The sequence below is a fragment of the Narcine bancroftii genome, chromosome 5, assembly GCF_036971445.1.
Source record: "Narcine bancroftii isolate sNarBan1 chromosome 5, sNarBan1.hap1, whole genome shotgun sequence".
Classification (NCBI taxonomy): Eukaryota; Metazoa; Chordata; class Chondrichthyes; order Torpediniformes; family Narcinidae; genus Narcine; species Narcine bancroftii.
In genome coordinates, this window is record NC_091473.1 from 108,243,983 (window position 1) to 108,261,915 (window position 17,933).

Below are 17,933 nucleotides of genomic sequence, written 5' to 3' on the forward strand. Positions count from 1 at the left end.
TAAAGTCATAACATTGGAGCCAGAGGAGTAGCCTCTGTAGTCTGGCTGGTGCTTGCTTAGGTTAATTTTCTGGATGTGTTCCAGCGGGCGATGATCACTCTCTACCACAAACTGTCTCCCTTAGAGGAATATGTGGAATTTTCCGCATCCATATACGACCGCCAACAGTTCCCTTTCAATATTGGCCTATTGGGTCTCTGCTGTCGTCAGGGCTTTTGAGACAAAGGCTATCAGTTTTCCTTCCTGCACCAAATTTGCCCCGAGGCCTCCGATGGGAGCATCTACTTGTAATGTGACAGTTTTATTTCTGTCATAATAGCTCAGTTCTACTTCTCTGCAGAGCACTTCCTTAAGCTTGTTGAAATTTCGCTGATGCAATGGTGACCACTGAAACTCCACATCCTCTTTCAGCAACTCTGAGGTTGGCTGTGTGGTCTGACATGTGTGGGGTGAAGGAACTCGTATATTGGACCAGGCCGAGGAAGCTTCTTAGTTCCTTTATGTCCTTTGGATGTTCCATTACAGCAGTGGCTGTTACCTTCTCTGGGTTTGGCCTGATCCCTTCAGGAGTGTATACCATTCCAAAGAACTGGCACTCCTCCACCTTAATGATGCATTTGTCTGTACTGAGTTTGATGCTGGCCACTCTTGTTCTCTCTATGACCTCACGTAGGTGGAGATCGTGGGTTTTCCCATCTTTGCCAAAGATCTGGATGTCATCTGCGATGGCAACAGCACCTTTGGATCCCCTGCAGGACTCATCTGTCTTTTTCTGGAAGATATCTTGGCACACCTTTAGGCCAAAAGGTAAGTGCAGAAACTTGTACCGACCGAATGGAGTATTGTATGTTGTGAGCAGTGTCGATTCTTCATCCAGCTTCACATTCCAATACCCATTCTTGGCATCTAGCTTACTGAAGATTTTGAATCCTGCTAGTTCAGAAGTGATGTCTTCCAGCATTGGTATTGGATAGTGCCCTCTTTTGATTGCTTGGTTTAAGTCTTTGGGGTCCAGACATATTCTAAGGCAGCCATTTGGTTTTTCTTTTACTACTATAGAATTTACCCAGTCAGTTGGCTCTAGTACTTTTGCTATTACTTGTTTTTCTTCCATTTCTTCCAGCTCCTGCTTTACTTTAGCCTTTATTTCAGCTCGATTGGCACCTTCCGTGGAGGATTGATTATTGGTTTGTATTTTGGGTCTATAGTAATGTGGTATTCAAACTTCCCAAAGCACCCGACTGTGTCTTCAAAGCATTCAGGGTACATGTCCATAAGCTCGGCCTTATTTGTGATCGGAGGGTGTTGCTCAAGTGGGGTGTCGCTATTGATCCTCTTGGATATTTTCTTCTCCCTGATCTCATTGTTTACAGAGATTAGCTGTAATTTTTGACAACTATTCGGGCCTAGAATTGCTGGTCCGTTGGCGTCAACCACAAAGAATGTGCATATGACGCTCTTTCCTTTATGTCTGCCTTTTATTTGGATTTTTCCTAGTTGTTTAATCACAGGGCCAACATAGGCTGTGAGCGTGACATTTGTGGCTTCTAGTGTGCCTGGTCATGTATTGATACAATGTCGCACTAAGCATGCTCACCACTCAAGGTCAGCTTCCTTTTCAATGGCTGACTGCCTGAGTTCGGGGCCCTGGAGGGTCTGGGAAAAGAATGCCATGGGCCTGCCCACTTGGTTCATGGCCGCCAGAGCGAAGTCGGAGCCATCGCTCTTCACCTGGAAAGGGATGGATTCATCAATGGCATGCATGGCCCCCTTGGCAATCTCATCTCTGATGCCCTCAAAAGCCTTCTGAGCCTCCTTCAATGGGGAAAACATGGTGGTATTCACCATGTACCTTTTCAAGGCCTTGAGGTTTTGGGGCAGTGGGAGTTCCAAGAGGGGGCACATGTGGTCGGGATCAGGGGCAATAATGCCATGCTTCACCACATACCTTAGTATCGTCAGACATGAAGCGCAGAACACACATTTTTTCCAGTTATAGGTCAAGTTCAGAGCTTTGACCACGGTGAGGATCTACCGCAGGTTCACGTCATGTTCCTTCTGGTTATGGCCGCAGAGGGTGACATTGTCCAAATACAGAAATGTTGCTTTCAACTTATGGTCATTCACCATGTCCATCTCCCTCTGAACATGGACACTCTACTCGTGAGGCCAAATGGAACCCATAGTAGAGGCAGCCGTCAGCCTTGAATGCCATGTACGGTAGGGTCCTCAAGGCAGATCGGGGTTTGGTGATAAGCCAACTTGAGGTCAGTGGTAGAGAAGACCTGATACTGGGCAATCTTGTTCACCATGTCAGCTATGTGGGGAAGGGGGTTAGCATCCAATAAGGTGAACCAGTTGATGGTCTGGCTGTAATCAATGACCATTGGTGCTTGTCCCCACTCTTCACCACCACCACTATAGAGCTGTGACTGGGCTCTATAATGCCCTCAGCTAGCAGTCACTCTACTTCTGCTTTTATAAATTCTCTTTTTCCCTGGGCTGTATTGCCTAATTTTCATGGCGGCCATTTTGAAGTCTGGGGTGAGATTTTGGAAAAAAGTGGGTGGAAGGACCCAGAGGGTGGCCAGGTCGCAAGTTGGGTGGTCCAGGCAGCATTCCCACATCTGATTGGGCGTGTTTGGAGCAAAGGGTGGGCTATCTAGGAATTGGTTGTTTTGGACCGTGAGGGGTGGATGGGGCCCATCAAACTGCATGAGCACGCTCTTTAGCTGACACTGGAAATCCAGTCCCAGTATGACCAACACACAGAAGTGGGGCATAACAAGCAGCTTGAAGTTTTTATACTTTGTGCCCTTCACAGTTAGGATCACTGTGCAGCACCTGCGAATTTCAATGGATTGGGATTTTGACACTAATGCTACTTTACACTGCAAGGGAATAGCATTGTACAGTGCCCGGGTGTATGAAACTTTCAATGTTTCCCATGCTGAAAAGGCAACCCGTGTCATGACCATTTAACTCTATGTCAATCATGGATCGTGCCAGTTAGTGTGGCCTGTTCTGGTCCAAAATGATTGAGGCCAGAGTCAATTCATTCTCTAAGTCACTGCTGTTGTATTGTGGCAGCGGCTGTTGCCAAGATGGCCATCCCGGAGATCCAGATGATGGCTGCCCCCATGGATTGCATGTGGTGGGGTTGTCATCTTCCTCCTGTTCCCACTATTCGGTTCTCTGCTACCGGAAATTATGCCGGAATTTAGTCGTTCCAAGGTAGCGATTCTGGTCATGGCCCACAAGCAGTGCTGCTGGAGGAAGGTTTTGACTGGCATACCTTGGTGTAGTGTCCCTTCCTCCGGCTGTTCGAGCAAGCCATGCTAGGACCGGGTGCATAGACTGGCCGGATAGTTGCACCTCGTGTGCTCACCAGTGGCAGCAGCTGTTAGGGACCCTGTGTCCCAAGGTAGTGGCGCCTGTGCTCCCCACCTGGTGGCCGCTTTGCCAGCGGAATAAGCTTTGGCATTTCTCTGGACTGCTTCAAGTGATCATGCCAGTTGCACGTCTTTCTGTAGATTCCGATTGGCCTTCTCCAGGAGTTGCTCTCGGATGTGGTTCAAACAGAAACCAGCTACTAACCCATTGTGGATGAGTTCCTCTTGGTAGACTCTGCAGTTACACCTCCACACCCACAGGCTTGTCCCAGCTCCCGCATGGCTCTCACACAGTCATCGACAGACTCACCGGGGGCCTGTCACCGAGTGACCAGAAGGTAACGAGCATCTACATTGAGTTCATGGGGGCACCATATTGCTGCCGCAGTAGGTCCATCACATCATCGTTTTTGTCACAGTCTCGAATTATTTGATAAGCTCAGTGGCCAACAGTTGAGAAGAGTAGATCGTACATAACTTATTTTTGGAAAATTTTATTCAATTTTTCCAAAAACAAACATAGTATCACATATGAAAAAAATATTCTTTTTAACATATTTACACTTTCTTTTAGTATAATTTACTTCTCAGATACAAACACTATGTCAGCTTACTTACAATTTCCTTCCCTCCCCCAAAACTTTGAAAATGAAACAAATAAAGCAGTTAAAGTGACAAACAGAAAAATGGTAAAAAGAAAAATTCAGTGTACCACCAGTCTTTCTAATCTAATTCCAATCTGAGATACTTCACTGCTGTTGTCTTTATGTATTTTGTTAGCTTTTTCGAACAGTGGGCTGTTGCTATAGCTGCACACCGAAGTGCTCCAGATAAGGTTGCCATATTTTGGCAAAAGTATCATAATTATTTCTTAAATTATATGTATTTTCTCCTTGGGCTTGCAGTTGTACATATCCGTGGTCCACTGAGTGATTAACAGGGGGAGTCGGACTTCCAGGTGATCGCAATGTATTTTTTTTGCTGCTGACAGGGCAATATATATAAATTTAATTTGGAATTTAGTTAATGATCTGCCCTGTCCTCTAGGTTTTCCAGTATTACAGCTCCAGATCCAGCAGGAAGTTTGTTCCTGTATTCCTAATTAATATATTAGATAATTCCAACCAAAAGGGTCTCACCTTTATGCAGGTCTATATGGAGTGTATAAAGGTACCAATTTCTAACCCACATTTGAAGCACATTTCCAATAGCTCTGGTTTTCCTTTATGTAATTTTTGTGGTGTGAGATATAATTGGTGTAAGAAATTAGAATGTACCAATCTTAGTCTGGCGTTGATCACCAATATTACACTTCCCCTACATAAATCTGCCCACACTCTTCATCAATCATTATTCCCAAGTCCGACTCCCACCTCTCCCTCAATCTTTGCAAGTCCGGTTTTGGGCTCTTACTTTGAAGTACAAAGGACATTCTGGATATAAATTTGGGAGTCGAAGTAGCCCTTCCACCTTGTTCCCTTCAGGTGGGGTCATGGTAGGGCCCCATTTTTCCCTAAGGAAGGATCTTAACTGTAGAAAGTAGTGAAAGGTTCCATTAGGCAAATCATATTTATCCTTCAGTTATTTGAAGGACATGAGCTGTCTATTCTCATAGCTGTCCTTAGTAGTTTGGATTCCCTTTTGGTGCCAAATATCCAGAATTTTGTTACCTAAATTCATAGGCATCAGTTCGTGTGTATTAAGGGTGCTTTTGGCAATATTTCCACCTCTTTACTGATACAATCATTCATTTCCTTTCAGATTTTTACCAGTTGTTTTAGGATGGGGTTATCTGTTCTTTTATTTATTAATTTGGTATTTGTTTTGTCAGTGAAATCTTTTGCCAACCCCTCCCCCATACTATGCAATCCTATAAAACCCATTTTGGTGGTTCACCTTTAATTAAAGATGTGAAGAACCTCGACTGGGTTGCTAAGTAATATTTCCTAAAATCAGGTAATCATAGCCCCAATTTATAATCCCATATCAAGTTTTCCATTGAGATCCTGGAGGCTTTGCCATTCCACAGGAAGGTTCTTATGCCTGCCATTTAATATTTTTAAAAACTTTTCATGGTATACAAATAGGAATGGATTTAAATAAATATTGTAATCTTGGCAACACCTTCATTTTGATACAGTTTATCCATCAAATCAATGTGATGGGCAGGCTTCTCCATCTGTTTAAATCGTCTTCAATTTTTTCAAGGATAGGGGTATAGTTGACTTTATATAAGTTTCCAAAATCTCTATCCATTGTTATCTCTTGGTATTTAAAACTACCTGATTGCTGCTTGTTTATTTCTTTCATAGTCCGAATCAGTCAGGGGCATAATCCTACTTTTTTCCAGATTGACCTTGTATCCAAATATTATGCCGTAATCCTCCAGAGTGGGCCTGCAGTTTGGGCCACATCAGCTGCGAATATTTGATGTTCAGCTTGGCCCACCTGGAATCCCTTTATGTATGGGTCCTTCCTAATATATCCTGCTAATTAATATCTAATACAAACAGCCCTGGAGACAGTGGACAACCCTGTCTACTAGATCTACTTAAGGAGAATGTTGACAAAATTTGGCCATTTGTTATGATCCTTGTTTGTGGTTTAGAATAAAATGTTTTTAACCAATTAATATATATTTGTTCCAGCCCAATTATTTCCATTACTTTAAATAGATATGGCCATTTCAATCTATCAAAGGCCTTTTCTGCATCCAGAGATACTGCTACACTGGGATCTTTTCTGGATTGTGCCAGATGTATTATATTCAATAATCTTCCCAAGTTGTCAGCAGAAGGTCTCTTTTTTAATAAAACCTGCTTGATCTGGATTTATTCATTTTGGGAGAAATTGGTCCAATCTCTCAGCCAGTGCCTTGGCTATTATCTTGTAATCTCTATTTAATAGCGAGATGAGTCTGTAAGATGCAGGTTTTAATGGATCCTTATTCTTATTGGGTAACACCACAATTATTGCTGTTAAAAAGATGACCTGGAGGGTCTTTGCCTCCATAACTTGATTAAACATACCCATGAGTGGCAACAACAAATCTTTTTCAATTTCCTCCCTAGTGAAGGGAGCGTCTAACCTTATCTGGGCCTCTTGGCTCAATCTCAGCAGCTTAATTCCATTCAGCAAGTCATCTATTATTGTTTGATCCTGTGGTGATTCTGATTTATATTGTTCTGTGTAGAATTGTTTAAAAGTATCATTAATTATTTTTGGATCGTGAGATATTCTATCTGACTCCAGTTGAACTGTATTGATCGTCCTTGAGGTTTCCTCTGCCTTTACCTACCAAGACAAAACTTTGTGTGCTCTTTCTCCCAATTCATAATATTTTTGCTTCAATTTCATTGTCTTTTTTCATTTTGTATGTTTGTATTGTACTTAAGTTTTTTATTTATTAAAGTTTTGTATTTGTCTTTTGAACCAGATTTTTTATATTCTTTCTCTAATGCCGTACTTTCTTTTTCCAGATTGTTAATTTTGGCCATATGTTTTTTCTTGACATTTTTAGTGTATGATATTATCTGTCCCCTCAAGTAGGCCTTTAATGTGTCCCATATCAGGAAACTGTTGTTAGTAGATGGGCAGTTAGTTTTGCAAAATACTTTAATTTGTTCCCTTATAAATGTTCATAAGTCTTCTCTTTTCAACAGTATAGAATTTAGTTGGCACTTATATATTGATGCCTGTTTTTCCAGCATCATTATCATCAATGCCAAAGGTGCATGGTCCGATAATAATCTAGCTAAATACTCTGATTCAACCATTCTGCATTCCAACTGTGGCGACATTAGGAAATAGTCAATTCTGGTGAAAGAATCATGGGGTTTTGAGTATAAGGAGTTGTCTCTAGCTTGGGGGTGTAACCATCTCTCAGCATCTATTAGGTTTAGATCCTTCATATATGCCGGTGTGGCTTTTTTTAATTTTAATTTTTTATTTTTCACACCATAAACCACATTAACCATGATACATACTTTTTCCTTTTCAAATATATACAGTGCCATTTTCTCCCCCCCTCCCTCCTCCCATCCCACCCTCCCTACCTCCCCCCTCCCATCCATTTAAAGTACAAAATCTAGGATACATTAAACCAGTCAAACAATGTTGTCATTCAATAAAAATAAACAAGAAATTCCACTGAGTCAATTCTTTTCATTTCCTTCTCCTTTCGTTAATTTAGGTAGTGAATGTCCCCGGTAGGTTTTCGCTATTGTGTTTCATGTAAGACTCCCATATTTGTTCAAATATTTCAATATTATTTCTTAAACTATATGTTATTTTTTCTAATGGAATACATTTATTCATTTCTATATACCATTGTTGTATTTTCAAATTATCTTCTGATTTCCAGGTTGACATAATACATTTTTTTGCTACGGCTAGAGCTATCTTAACAAATCTTTTTGACGCCTTAGTTTTTGTTACTGGCTATGTGAATTTATCCAATATAGGATCTAAACAAAAATTGAAATCTCCTCCAATTAAAACATTGTTTTGTCCTCCAGCTATTTTAAAAAAGACCCTTTGTATAAAAAGTTCATAATCTGTGTTTTGTGCATAAAGGTTCATAAATGACCAAGCCTCAGTAGATCTGACAGTGTGCAATTATATATCGTCCATTAGGATCCACTACTACCTCCTTCACCACCACTGGAACATTTTTATTTATTGAAATGGCTACCCTCCTCGCCCTGGAATAGATGATATTACTTGTCCCATCCAATCTCTTTTTAGTTTGGTATGTTCATACTTTGTGAGATGTGTTTCCTGTACAATCGCTATATCTGTCTGTCATTTTTTGAGGTGTGCCAAAGCTCGCTTTCTTTTGATATTTCTATTCAATCCACTGATATTATTATTCATGAATTTTATGTCTTATTCATTGATATCTGTGTTTATTCATATCTGTCTCTGGAAGTCCACAAATGTTCTTTTACAGCTGTGTGCATACCTCACTTCATGTATTTCTTTCCTTTGCACAGGAGGTCCTGTGAAACAAAAACACAAAAAAGAAAAAAAATCAATCCTCTCTTTATATATACTAAATGTTCTTCCTTTTATTTTGGCACTAATAGCTAATCCCCTGGCTCCAATGTTCCCCTTCAAGCCAGGTCACTGTCCCACTCCTCATTATATAAATTTACATTATTTACATCGACTGTCTTTGTCTCCTATTATTGTTGCATCCCCTAAATTATGTGCTATATTGCTTTGTTATCCATCTTTGGATTATACAAAAACTGTCAAGAAAAAGGTTATCTAATTATTTTTCTTATCCTTTATGCTCTTTGTCCCTTCGTCCTTGCTCTTCCATCTCCCCTTCAGGTCTTTCTTTAATTTTCTGTACCAACTCCAATGCCGCTCAAGGATCTTTTAAATATTTTCTTTCACCCCCATAGAAGTCAATTTGTAATGCCACAGGATAAAATAGGGCATATCCAGTTTTTTTTTGTATGTATAGTTCTTTTAATGACATTGAATTCTTTCCTCTTCTTGACCAGCGCTGCACTCCTATCAGGGAAAAAGCTGATCCTCGCCCCTTCACCTATCAATGGCCTATCATGTTCCCAGGCCACGTGGAGTATCATCTTCCTATCTTGATATTTATGCAGTCTCATCAATACCGGGTGTGGGCATTGCTCGGAGACTGGAGGTTTGGTGGGCCCTCTCAATTACAATGGGCTCATCATGCCCATTTATTCCCAGGATCTTCGGGATCTATTTCCCGAAAAATACCTACCAATTCTTGTGTCTTCCCCTTTCCCTTAGCACCACAACACTTACATTCTGCCACCTGTTACAATTTTCTGCGAATCCAGTTTCTCCAGCAGTCTCTCTCTTTCAACTTTCCAGATGTCTGTATTGTTTTCAATTTTCTCCAGTCTTTCCTCCATGTCCTCCATTTTGTCTTCAGTAGGTGCCATACAGTTGGTTAGAGTGGCAAGCGCAGTCTTCACTTTGCTCACTCCTTCCATTATCCTTTGGATCCTCTTGTCTAGAGTCTCAGTTTTATTAGCCATCTCGACACCACTTGCTAGCCCTGAGCCCTTCGCCATCATGTTGGGCTCTTCCCGCATCCTGTCTCTCCCATGCGGCAGCTCTGTCGATCTCCTTGGTTTTCAAGAGGGCTAGTCTATTCTTCTTACCCATGCTATAATGATTTTTGGGCTTTGTTTTCTCTTTTTCCAGAATTTTTCAGTTGATTTACAGGATTGTGTTGAGGAGCTCTTTGGGGTCCGTCCGTTTAGCTCCTCCGCATCAGTGACTTCAGATCATACTTATCTACGTCACCTGTGATCTCGTTGCACCTAATGTAGGCCTTTAGACAGTGCAGCCATATTTCAAACTTGATGGAGGCCTCTGGATCCCTGGGATCGGTCTCCAGCTTCTCCACACTTACCGCCTTGTCCATAGCAGTTATTTAGGTTATTAAATTGTGGTGTGATCAATAACCACAAGCAGACTCTAAGCGAGTGAGTAAAGGCTTTAATAACCTAAAACACAGGAATGTCTTCACATGCTGCTGGCCCAGTTCCAGGGTTGGAATGAAGGGAGGAGACGAGAGCGGCTCAGCCTTTATTGCGGAATCTTACAGGGAGAAAATACAAAGTTGAAGGTGGGCCTGCCTGTACAGTATGTGGTGATATGTAATTACACCACTAGGTCACCAGGGGTCATCCCGGTGACCTTGTATATAAAGCTGTCCAGAGCTACACTCTAGCCTTCCAGGTTTGTCTTGCAGAGAGACAAGACCTCTTAGTGTACATATTAGTTTATTAAAGCTGTCTTATACTCGCACTGCTGTTGTGGTTATTGTCAGTACACAGTATACATTGTACATGTCAATGTTTCACCACAAGGGTTTTGGCTCGAAACATTGAATTTCCATGGGTGCTCCCTGACTCGTTGAGTTCCCCCAGTATTTTAAGTAAATGTCCATTTGCATCATTTGCCATTCAACTTTCCACGCACCTAGATAACTAGAGAAGTTACATGCAAGTTCATTGTAATTTTTTCATAAAATAGAAAGTTGAAACTTTAATGAAAGCAAGATAATAACCAACATAGTTGTAAAGTGACTTCAAAATTTATCTGTACAAAGTGAAGGGACACATCAGGATTACCCATTAGGCTGGGTAGGCTGATGCCTAGGGCCTGGAAGGTAAGGGGGCCAGTGCGTGATTTGAGAGATCGTCCGACAGGCCAATGAAGTGCTGGCATCTGCGCAGTGGGCATGGCATACGGCCAATGAAAGTAGGTGTGGGGAGGATCCAGGGGTGGAAACATAATGCAGCTGATGACTCAAATAGAGATTGGTAGCAACCGTTGCCTTGAGAATAAACGCATAGTCACCATGCCGTTGGAATCGTGCCGCATCCTGGAGTGGGTACCTCCACTGTGGGCTGGGATGATGGCGGTCTCCACAGTCCCTCGGGAGCCATGTGCCACCCCAATCTGTGTTTACCACATCTGCTCAGTGTGCGTGCGTGAGAGTAGGCTGAGGGGAGGGTTCGGAGACAGTGTTGGGAACTCAGGTGTGTGCCTGTAGAACTCAGGTGACCAGAGCTCCTGACACCAAACTCTGAACTGTCCCCTTGGACTACACTAGAGCTCCCGACGCCTGAGTCTGAACCCTCCCCTCGGCTTACACCAGAGCTCCCAATGCCCGACTTTGATCCCTCCCCTCAACCTACACTAGATCTCCTGATGCCCGACTCCGAACCCTCCCCTGACCCTTGTTGGAGCCAGGTCTGAGGAGGATGTGCGCTGAAGGATGAGTTTGAATGTGGGCTTCAGCATCTTTCTGCTTCTCTCCCGCCTGTTGCTTAGTGCTGAGAGTCACTTTTCCACCAAAGGGAAGAGGGAACACCTGGGGGGATGGTGACAGTCACTGAACACCTTTAACTTTGGCCGCTCCACTCCTGGAATGTTGCTCACTACTTTAATTCACTGCTGGCCTTTGAAGAAAGCAGAGGGTTTTTAAAATTGAAACGAGCGTCATGTTTTTTTAAGGTGTCGATTATTTTCCAATATCTCAACATATCAAATACAACATTGACTATTTTAGGGTTCTACAGTGGCAAGGACAGTTAAGGGAGGCGAAGTGGATGGCAGGACGGCGCTGAGGGATGGTTGCGGAGTGAAGGGTTGAAGTAAGTTTTAATGGGAGGGGCGTAATTTCAGTGCTTGCCAAAGGCACTATTTTTCCTAGATACACCTCTGCAGGGAGGGGGCCTTACTAAAGCTCAGCCTAGGGCCCAGGTGGTAGTTAATCCGTCACTACATCAAGGGTAGGTTTTTCCATATAGTTAAGGGTGCCTGGATTACCTTGTCAACAATGGTGGAAGCCATTTAAGAGTCTCTTAGACAGGCACATGTTTAAATGAAAAATAGGATTCAAGATAGGAAGGGTTTAGTTTTTTTTGGTAGGAATATTGTATTGTGGGGGGTTGTGCCTGTCACGTAACAGCACTGCCCATTTACCTGGTCGGAACACACACTACCTGCCAATCAAGGTTTGGCTCTGCCCTACTATTAGTGCACACCTGACCATTGGCCCTTTTAAGTACCTTTGTACTTGGCCTTGGACCATTGGCCTTTGTAATCAATTAGACTTTGCTGGCACCGAGCCATTGATTTGGTAAGTCATGCCCTAGTAAAGGGTTGGGAGCATCTTAGTTAGTGACCCAAGTAGCATAGAGCTGTGCTACAAGCTCTAGGCTTCTGTACTCCACTCTGCAACATACAGCCATGCTACAAACTCTAGGCCCCAGTACCCCACTCTGCAACTGGATCCTTGACTTCCTCATTGGAAGACCACAGTCAGTACAAATTGGAAACAATGTCTCCTTCTCACTGACCATCAACACAGGCACTGCGCAAGGATGTGTGCTTAGCTCACTACTTTACTTGTTATACACCCACGACTGTGTGGCCAGGCACAATTCCAATGCCATCTAAAAGTTTGTCGATGACACCACAGATGTCGGCAGAATCACAAACAGCAATGAGGAAACACATAGGAGGGAGATAGACCAGCTCATTGAATGGTGAAATGACAACAACCTTGTGCTCAACATCAGTGATGCACCATCAATTACTCGAAAGACTATTGTAGAGAAACCAATAGAGTTTTATTCACTTAAGCATATCCATACTGTTCAGTTGTCCTGCACTGAGCTGCAGGGGGCTGTGGAACAGTAATCTTTATGCAGGAGTCTGTGGGGAGCAGCCAAAGGTACAACTGACCAATAGGTGTGCCTGACCAGACAATACGTAACAGTGTTTTTCCACATTCACCCCTTGTTTTAAAAAAAAGTGTTCAGTGGAGTGAGTTCAGTCTTTTAGATGGTCTGGTCATTCGCTGAGACTGTCGTAGCACCAGTTGTGGCTGCAGTGCCGTGGCTGGGTCCTGCTCGATCTCGGGCACCTGTACATACTCATCAGTGTTCTGCTGGTGGGCAGGTGCCAATGAGTCTAGTGTAACCTCCCTCGGGACAGAAGCAGGGTACCAGGGGTCAGGTGCATCGTGTGCATTCCACGGTGAGGGGGTTGTGGGGGGAACAGCCGTGGCCTCCAGGACCCTTGAGGGAGCCAAGTCTCTGAAAGAGATGGTGTCTTTGTGTCCATTAGGGTATGTCACATAGGCATATTAGGGGTTGGCATGTTGGTGGACCCTTTCGACCAGGGGGGTCAGACTTGTGCCTCCTCACATGCTTGCAGAGTAGGATAGGCCCTAGGGACGTCAGCCATATTGGTAGTGTGGTCCCAGTCGTGGATTTCCTGGGAAAGGAAAATGTACATTAATGCAGTGTGGCATTTGTGGCCATACATAGCAGGGACCTGATGAAATGGAGTGTCTTCAGAAGGACCTCTTTGTCAGCGGGAGACTGTGAGGCTCTTAGATTGCAATGCTAGAAGGACTGCCTTCCAAACTGTAGCGCTCTTCCTGTCCACTTGCCCATTACCCCAGGGGTTGTAACTCGTGGTTCTGTTCCTGGCAATGCCTCTGGCCAACAAGTACTGGCACAGCTCATCACTCATAATAGATGGCCCCCAGTCACTGTGGATATAACTGGGGAAGCCAGACAGAGTGAAGAGGCTGTACAGGGCCTTGATGACTGTGTCAGCAGACATGTCAGAGCAGGGGATGGCAAATGGAAAACAGGAGTATTCATTGATGATGTTCAGAAAGTACACATTGCAGTCAGTGGAGGGCAGGGGTCCTTTAAAATCAACACTTAAAGGGATGGGTGGCTTTAATTAATTGTGCCCTGTCTGGCTGGTAGAAGTGCAGCTTGCACTGAGCGCAGACCTGGCAGTTTTTTGTCGTGGATCTGATCTCGTCAATGGGGCATGTTGCATGCTTTGTTGACATTAAAACACCTGGTAACTCCAGGATGGCAGAGATCATTGTGGAGGTTTGGCAGTCAGTCGATCTGTGCACTGCCACAGGTCCCATGGGACAGGGCGCCTGGCAGCTCATTACTTTTCCTTGGCCAGTACAGAATTTTGTAATTGTAGGTGGACAATTCAATCCTCCACCTCAGTATTTTTGATTTTACCCCGCTGCTGATTGTTAAAATGCAACTACGTGTTGATTAGTCAGCAGGGTGAATCTCTTACTGGCCAGGTAATGGTGGCAGTGCGGCACTGCCTCGACCAAGAAATGCTGAATCTCAGGGCCCTGTAGGGTACATGAAAAGAAGGCTACTGGCCTGCCTGCTTGGTTAATGGTTGATGCTAGGGCGAACTGGCAATAATGAGGACAAAATTAATAAATTAGAGACCGAGGCCACTGCATGGGAAATGGAAAGGGATGCCTCTGGCAGAGGATTGACACCTTAGAAAATCACAGCTGGAGGAATACCTTCAGGATTGTGGGGATGCCGGAGGGTCAAGAAGGGAGAGATCCCGTGGATGTTTTCAACATTAGTCTTGGGAAAGGAAAAATTGGGGGATCTGGTGGAGGTAGAGAGGGCCCATCAGACCCCAATCTGGGCCCAGGTCCCGGTCAAAAGCCATGCTCTGTCGTGGTGAAGCTCTTGTGTCACCAGGTTTGAGAAAATTTTAAGGGAAGCAGCAAAAGCAAGGGGGAGAGGGCGATGGAGCTGGAGGGAAAAAAAGATTCTATTCTACCCAGACATATGCATGGCCCTTCTCAAGCAAAGAAAAGAATTTGAGCCAATAAGAAGGATGGCTAAGCAGAAAGGGTACTGTGACAGAATATTTAATGTTTTATATTGTATATAGATGATTTTGGGAGATAAAGTGTGGCAGGTTTTTTTTAGTGTTGGTCACATACAAACATTTCAAAACAGATCTCATTTAAAATACTGGAGATCTGCTCAAGCTAGACAGGCTGGCTCCAAGAGCCTTTGCAAACATTTTGAAGAGCTCCCAAGGGACTTCACTAATGGATTGTTGTTTCGAAAAGCAACAGATGAAAGAACTCATCAGAGCTGCAGGCTGTCTGAGTGCACCTTGCTGCTCTAAGGGGGTCATGTGGTTTTACAAGCATAGAATAAAACAGGCCTTTCTCTGAGAGAGAGAGAGAGAGAGAGAGTGAATTCTACAGTCACCAGCAGCAGCTGTGACTGGAACAGGACAAGCTGGAAAGCTTATGATAAAACCCCATTTTGAAGATGGGTTGTAAGTGCTTAGTTCAGCCTGGTCAAAGCCCTTATGGTGCATATAAGAGGAGAGGACTGGCTTGGTGCATAGAAGAGGAGAGGACTGGCTTGGTGCATAGAAGAGGAGAGGACTGGCTATCTAATGTTTCACTTGAAATAAAAGAAACAAAAAGGATCTTTGTTGTGACCTGAAAGAAAGAGGTTATAATCTAGAAAACCCTGAAGGGGAAAGTTTCTTTGGCAAGACTCTGAATGATTGATTAAAAGGAATCAGTTGTAGGTGTCCAACAATTAACAAATCTCTCTCTGAAAACCGACAAGAACCTTCTTGAGTGGTAACCATTTACCTTTCAAGCACTGGTGAAATTCATAAATGTTAAATTCTGAGCACAGAATAAGTATTGTCTGCAACCAGTATACTTGGAGGAATGAGAAGTGAGATTGGACTGTGAATCAAATAACTTTTCAGAACTTACACACACATTACATGCACGTACCCTTAGAAGGGGGTTACGTTAGGTTAGTTAAGTTAATAGTGATGTTAAAGTGTGATTCTGTTTTCATGTTTAAAGGTAATTAAAAGCAACTTTTGTTTAATAACCATTTGTCTTGATGAATATCTATTACTGCTGGGTTTTGAGGTCCTCTGGGCTCGTAACAGTACAAAAGTATCCTTAAGTACCCGGCAACCCTAAAAGTCATAATGCCAAGAGGTGAAAGAAAATTCTTGTCAGAGGGCAAAGAAGCCTGAGAGTTTGTGAAGTGGATACTAGTCTGTCAGAAATAACGTATATAGGTGTAGTGCCAAAAGAACAATGTTAGTAATTTTGATGTATACAAGAATGTTGGAAATAATTATATATCAAGAGAGTAATAGTAGATTCAACCTTTAGAGATATAAATATGCTATTGAGAGAATTTGTGAAAAGGAAATGGACTGGGAAGGGGTGAGGGTGGAGAGGAGAGGGAGGCAAATGGGTGCAAATTGCAAAATTTTAGAAATGAGGGGGATGGTGATGGTACTAAATAGAATAATACCTAGTGTCGCCGAGAATATTCTCCCAGAATCACAGTGCGGCTTTCGCGCAAACAGAGGAACTACTGACATGGTCTTTGCCCTCAGACAGCTCCAAGAAAAGTGCAGAGAACAAAACAAAGGACTCTACATCACCTTTGTTGACCTCACCAAAGCCTTCGACACCGTGAGCAGGAAAGGGCTTTGGCAAATACTAGAGCGCATCGGATGTCCCCCAAAGTTCCTCAACATGATTATCCAACTGCACGAAAACCAACAAGGTCGGGTCAGATACAGCAATGAGCTCTCTGAACCCTTCTCCATTAACAATGGCGTGAAGCAAGGCTGTGTTCTCGCACCAACCCTCTTTTCAATCTTCTTCAGCATGATGCTGAACCAAGCCATGAAAGACCCCAGCAATGAAGACGCTGTTTACATCCGGTACCGCACGGATGGCAGTCTCTTCAATCTGAGGCGCCTGCAAGCTCACACCAAGACACAAGAGAAACTTGTCCGTGAACTACTCTTTGCAGACGATGCCGCTTTAGTTGCCCATTCAGAGCCAGCTCTTCAGCGCTTGACGTCCTGCTTTGCGAAAACTGCCAAAATGTTTGGCCTGGAAGTCAGCCTGAAGAAAACTGAGGTCCTCCATCAGCCAGCTCCCCACCATGACTACCAGCCCCCCCACATCTCCATCGGGCACACAAAACTCAAAACGGTCAACCAGTTTACCTATCTCGGCTGCACCATTTCATCAGATGCAAGGATCGACAATGAGATAGACAACAGACTCGCCAAGGCAAATAGCGCCTTTGGAAGACTACACAAAAGAGTCTGGAAAAACAACCAACTGAAAAACCTCACAAAGATAAGCGTATACAGAGCCGTTGTCATACCCACACTCCTGTTCGGCTCCGAATCATGGGTCCTCTACCGGCATCACCTACGGCTCCTAGAACGCTTCCACCAGCGTTGTCTCCTCTCCATCCTCAACATCCATTGGAGCGCTTTCATCCCTAACGTCGAAGTACTCGAGATGGCAGAGGTCGACAGCATCGAGTCCACGCTGCTGAAGATCCAGCTGCACTGGATGGGTCACGTCTCCAGAATGGAGGACCATCGCTTTCCCAAGATCGTGTTATATGGCGAGCTCTCCACTGGCCACCGTGACAGAGGTGCACCAAAGAAAAGGTACAAGGACTGCCTAAAGAAATCTCTTGGTGCCTGCCACATTGACCACTGCCAGTGGGCTGATATCGCCTCAAAATGTGCATCTTGGCGCCTCACAGTTTGGCGGGCAGCAACCTCCTTTGAAGAAGACCGCAGAGCCCACCTCACTGACAAAAGGCAAAGGAGGAAAAACCCAACACCCAACCCCAACCAACCAATTTTCCCCTGCAGCCACTGCAACCGTGTCTGCCTGTCCCACATCGGACTTGTCAGCCACAAACGAGCCTGCAGCTGACATGGACTTTTACCCCCTCCATAAATCTTCGTCCGCGAAGCCAAGCCAAAGAAAAGAGGGTAAAGTCACCAGAGGTTGGGGGGAGGAAGGGTTAGAGAGAATTAGATGTGGGAAGGGAAAGTATATGGGTAAGGGGATAAAGTTTAGTATTTTATGTTGTCTTTGTCTGTTTCCTCTTCTCTTTTTCCCCCTTTCGTCAAATATTCTTTCTTTTACTTAACCCTCTGGGGCTCGTGGCCCTTGACTCTGTTCTATTTTCTCAGGGTTTGTCATGGGCCCGGCGGTCTGGGACGGACAGCTGGAGGAATAAGGTTGGGCAAGGACAGACATAGGGCAGTGGTGACACGGAGGGAACATGGATCTGGGGGTACCCGGGGCAATGACCAAGAGCATAAAATACGTTAGTTTTAACATTA

At 43.9% G+C, this 17,933-nt stretch overlaps 1 long non-coding RNA gene across 3 annotated transcripts in view; it reads left to right on the top strand.

Moving 5' to 3' along the window:
- LOC138763846 (uncharacterized) overlaps positions 1-17,933 on the top strand; it is a 37,707-nt gene that overhangs the window by 9,689 nt on the left and 10,085 nt on the right. For all 3 annotated transcript variants that reach the window (XR_011357859.1, XR_011357857.1, XR_011357858.1), the window contains exon 4: positions 674-807. This is a non-coding gene — a long non-coding RNA (uncharacterized lncRNA). The remainder of the gene's footprint in view (positions 1-673; positions 808-17,933) is intronic.